This window comes from Lycium barbarum, chromosome 5 (assembly GCF_019175385.1).
Source record: "Lycium barbarum isolate Lr01 chromosome 5, ASM1917538v2, whole genome shotgun sequence".
NCBI lineage: Eukaryota > Viridiplantae > Streptophyta > Magnoliopsida > Solanales > Solanaceae > Lycium > Lycium barbarum.
In genome coordinates this window covers 113,114,279-113,118,421 of record NC_083341.1, presented here as the reverse complement: position 1 = coordinate 113,118,421, position 4,143 = coordinate 113,114,279, and the positions used below count along the sequence as shown (strand labels likewise).

At 37.6% G+C, this 4,143-nt stretch overlaps 1 non-coding gene and 1 pseudogene across 1 annotated transcript; one reads left to right on the top strand and one right to left on the bottom strand.

Moving 5' to 3' along the window:
* Positions 1-720, top strand: part of LOC132639638 (GDSL esterase/lipase ACHE-like) — a 3,580-nt pseudogene extending 2,860 nt beyond the window's left edge.
* Positions 721-914: 194 nt separating this feature from the next.
* TRNAR-ACG (transfer RNA arginine (anticodon ACG)) lies at positions 915-987 on the bottom strand. The gene has a single exon. It is a non-coding gene; the product is annotated as a tRNA-Arg (tRNA).
* Between the last annotated feature and the right edge of the window lie 3,156 nt (positions 988-4,143).

Genomic DNA, 4,143 nt, shown 5'->3' with positions numbered 1-4,143 from the left:
GTATGATGTATGACCTCGGCAGAAGGAGGGGTTTTTCTCCTCAAACTCAAAGGCCGCTCTTTGGATGCTTTCTACACTGTCGCCCCCTATGATCTCATCTTCTTGGTTGTGTGAAGTCATATAATGAGGTGGCTCAGGAGTTCAACAAGCAGCTAAAAGATTGTGTATCCAAGTTACGCGACCAACATTAATATGCAGTCCTTATTTATGTCGACCTCACTCAGCTAAATATTTTCTAATTAGCAATGCAAAAGACTACGGTAAGACGCTACTACTTGTCAATTCTAGTTGTAAAGTTATACAGACTTATCTAAATATGGCATATTAATTTGTTTGTATGATCTGTTTTTGTGCATACATGCATGCAGGATTTCTTGATCCCCTTGGGTGTTGCTGTGGGAGCGGTGTTTATGTTGATTGTGGGAAGAAGGTAATGGCGAATGGTACAGAAACTTTTGGGACTACTTGCAAGAATCCATCAGAGTACATCAGCTGGGATGGCATACATTACACTGAAGCTGCAAATTGATTGTTGGTCAACCATATAGTAAATGATTCGTTCCCGGAACCTCAAGTTTCAATCACTAAAGCATGTACCTGGCCTTCATAATCATAGCATGGACATTGAATACGTAGTCTTCGATTTTCTGGTCTTGCTACAATTTCCTTGCCATTAATTCGTACCTCAACGATAGATAAGTAACTTCTAGAGGTGATTGGGTTCAGTTTTGGGGTGCAAGTGTGTAACAGTTGTTCGTTGAGCAGGATTTTGTAGTGTTTCCTGATCTGTTGCTTATTCCAACATAACCTATAGTGATTTTGTAGTGGGATTTCATGTAATTAGAAGCAAAATATATACACTATATATGAAAGAAGAAGAAACATTAAAATAAAAAATAGAGGAAACTTGTCGACGACTTCACTGGGGATCGAACCCAGAATCTCTGGTTTCGTAGACCAGCGCCTTATCCATTGGGCCATGAAATCAAACTATGGTAATGAGATACCAAATCATATGAAATACCAAATTATTTATTTAATAGCATAACGTAAATATAAAAGGAATACGACCTTATATGAAGATCGTGATGCAGATTAAGCAAAAGAAAACATATTGTTGCTAACTAGGGTTGTCAATACAGTTCTGGTGATTTTTTTTTTTTTAAAAGAACATATCATATTAATATTTTTGTTACTATATTGTGCATAACGAAATTTAAATTCGTCGATACCGTGCCAATCGTTCGGGTTTCTCTTCGTTATTGGTACAGTTCGGTGGATTTTTGAACGTCATCTAATAATCTCAATGTTATTAAAATGTTCGCTTCATTATAAAATAATACTAGTAACAAGGGGTGTCAATGGGACGGTTCTGCCAGTTTATTATTATTAGCATAAGACGCGATTTATATGACATAGTTTGGATTTAGAGAGTAAAACTTTTTATTTTGGACGTGCATTCGGACACATTCTTTATGGTGTTTAATAAAAAATTTACATATTAAGAAACTACATAAAAAATACTACAAGTAATAATAACAATTTAAATTATTTAAAGAACATACAAATATATCACAGTTAAAGATTTTCTTGTTCGACTCTTAAAACCGAATTATGTCATATAAATTGGGACGGAAAGAGTACATAGTAAGGTGTCCTTGCTCTAATTTGAAATCCAGTCTCTTTCATTCTTTGATTAATTTTCTTCCTTTAGTCCTAAAGCTGGTTATAAACTTTCGATGTAATACTAATTTACAAGTCAGAATCTCTTAATAATGTGATCAATCTCATCCGTGTATATTTTTTCCTCAAACCATCTGTTTCAAACTTTAAAATTCTATGTGATTTTAGTTTATTAATCGAAAGAATGGTATAAGCAGAGGCATATGTAGCCTATAAGGTTGAACCCCAAACATATGCCTCAACATTTCTGTGTTTCTGCGTGTCGCAATAAGGCAATAATTGTGACGCCTAATAAAACAAGCCTTTTAGACAATAAATAATATTACGAGAATTAAAAAATAAATACAAACACTCAGATAATTTAAATCAGCAAGAGAGGAGTGCAAGACAAATGCCCTTTTCAGAATTCACATGCTACACGGTCCACATGAGGTCCCCTTGAATTCTTCCTTTTCTCAATTCGTCGTTTTTTCATCTTTTTCACTTTCTGCTCGTGCAAATGGTGCGGTACCATTGCTTTTCACACTACCTTTTTTGCTCATTTGCTATTGGCGTTTACGAATGATATGACTTGATACCAATGTTATGCAAACTTAGCTATGATATGAACCCAGAATTTTAAGAGGAAAAGAGAGTATTCTAAGGAACAATAGCAGTTCCTGAACAAACACTCATTTGAGAAAGAGAGAAAGTTGAATTGATTCTTAGTTTACATGAATGACTACAACTCTTTCTACATTGCAAGCTATATAGTCGAATCAACAACTAACAACAACTAACAAGAATTAGGCGGGAAAAGTTGTCAACAACTAACTTCCTGAAAATCAGGACATGTGCTAAGCACGTGCTTCTAACAGAATTGCCAGCTAGGCTAACTAATTTGCCAGCTCAGCTCTTACAAAATGAATGGATTAGTGAACTAATTGGATCATAACAATGCCTCCCCCTTAGGATAATCCTTGTCCTCAAGGATTGATATCTGGGAACCTTAGCTGAAAATCCTGCAAATCTTCCCATGTACCGTCCTCAATAGCTGCATTTAACCACTTCACCAAGACTTGTGTGACAGCTTTTCCCCTCTTAGGAGCCATCCTCCTATCTAAAATGGACTCAGGTGCCAACAAAACATGGCTAGAATCAGAATGAACTACAGGAAGGTGAGTAGAAGAAGAATGGGATCCCAATTTTTTCTTGAGTTGGGAAATATGGAAAGTAGGATGTAGTTTGGAGTGTGGTGGCAAAGCCAAGGTGCATGCAACAGGTCCTATCTTAGCAATGATCTGGAAGGGACCAAAAAACTTAGCTGATAATTTTTGGAAAGAGTGATCCTTAAGAGACAACTGCCTGTAAGGCTGCAGTTTGTGTTGGGTTTGGGCTTTTTCCCTTCCTATGTGGATAAATAAATACCCAACTTGGTCCAGCCCACATATATTTTTCAACCCATACATTAAAAGACCTATTAGGTCTGATTTGGGGGCAAGTAATAGAGAGAGAGAGTGAGCAGCCTTTCAACCAAAGGGAGTGAGCAGCCTTTTTCAACCAAAGCTTTGAAAAACAGGTGGGTTTTTAGGGTGAAACATGAAGATGGTAACCCAGTTCCACGGTACAAGGCTAGATTGGTTGTCAAGGGATTTAATCAGAAAAAGGGATTTGATTTTGATGAAATCTTTTCTCCAGTTGTGAAGATGTCATCCATTCGGGTTGTTCTGGGCTTGGCTGCAAGTCTAGATTTAGAGGTTGAGCAAATGGATGTTAAAACTGCTTTTCTCCATGGTGACTTAGATGAAAAAATTTATATGGAGCAGCCAGAAGGTTTTGAAGTCAAGGGTAAAGAGAATTATGTTTGCAAATTGAAGAAGAGCTTGTATGGTTTAAAACAAGATCCCATGCAGTGGTACATGAAGTTTGGTTCTTTTATGAGTCAACAGGGCTTCAAGAAGACTTCTTCAGATCATTATGTTTTTGTGCAAAATTTTTCTGATGGTGACTTTATCATTCTATTGCTTATGTTGATGACATGCTTATTGTTGGTCAGAATTGTCACGACCCGACTAAAGGGCCATGACGGGTACCCGGAGCTGACCACCGAGCACCGTTCGTCATACTATTATCCTGCCCACTCGGAACACATATAGTCCCTATGGTGATGCTTATCATTATCTGATCATAAACTGTTCATCAAAACACGTGCATATATATATATAGATAAGCCCTCATGGCAATAAAAGAATGATATACAGAATATACAATGAGGGTCACATAGCAGCTACTACCCACACATGAGTATATACGAGCCTCTAGCTGAGACACTGAAGTCATGAGGACGGGACAGGACCCCCCCATATCCAAGTATGTACACAAAAGAATATATTAGAACTGCACCTCCGGAATATGGAAGTGCTCCTGTGCAAGCTGGTCTGGCTCCTAGGAAGCTGGGTCGTCTCCCTGTCTACCTGTGGG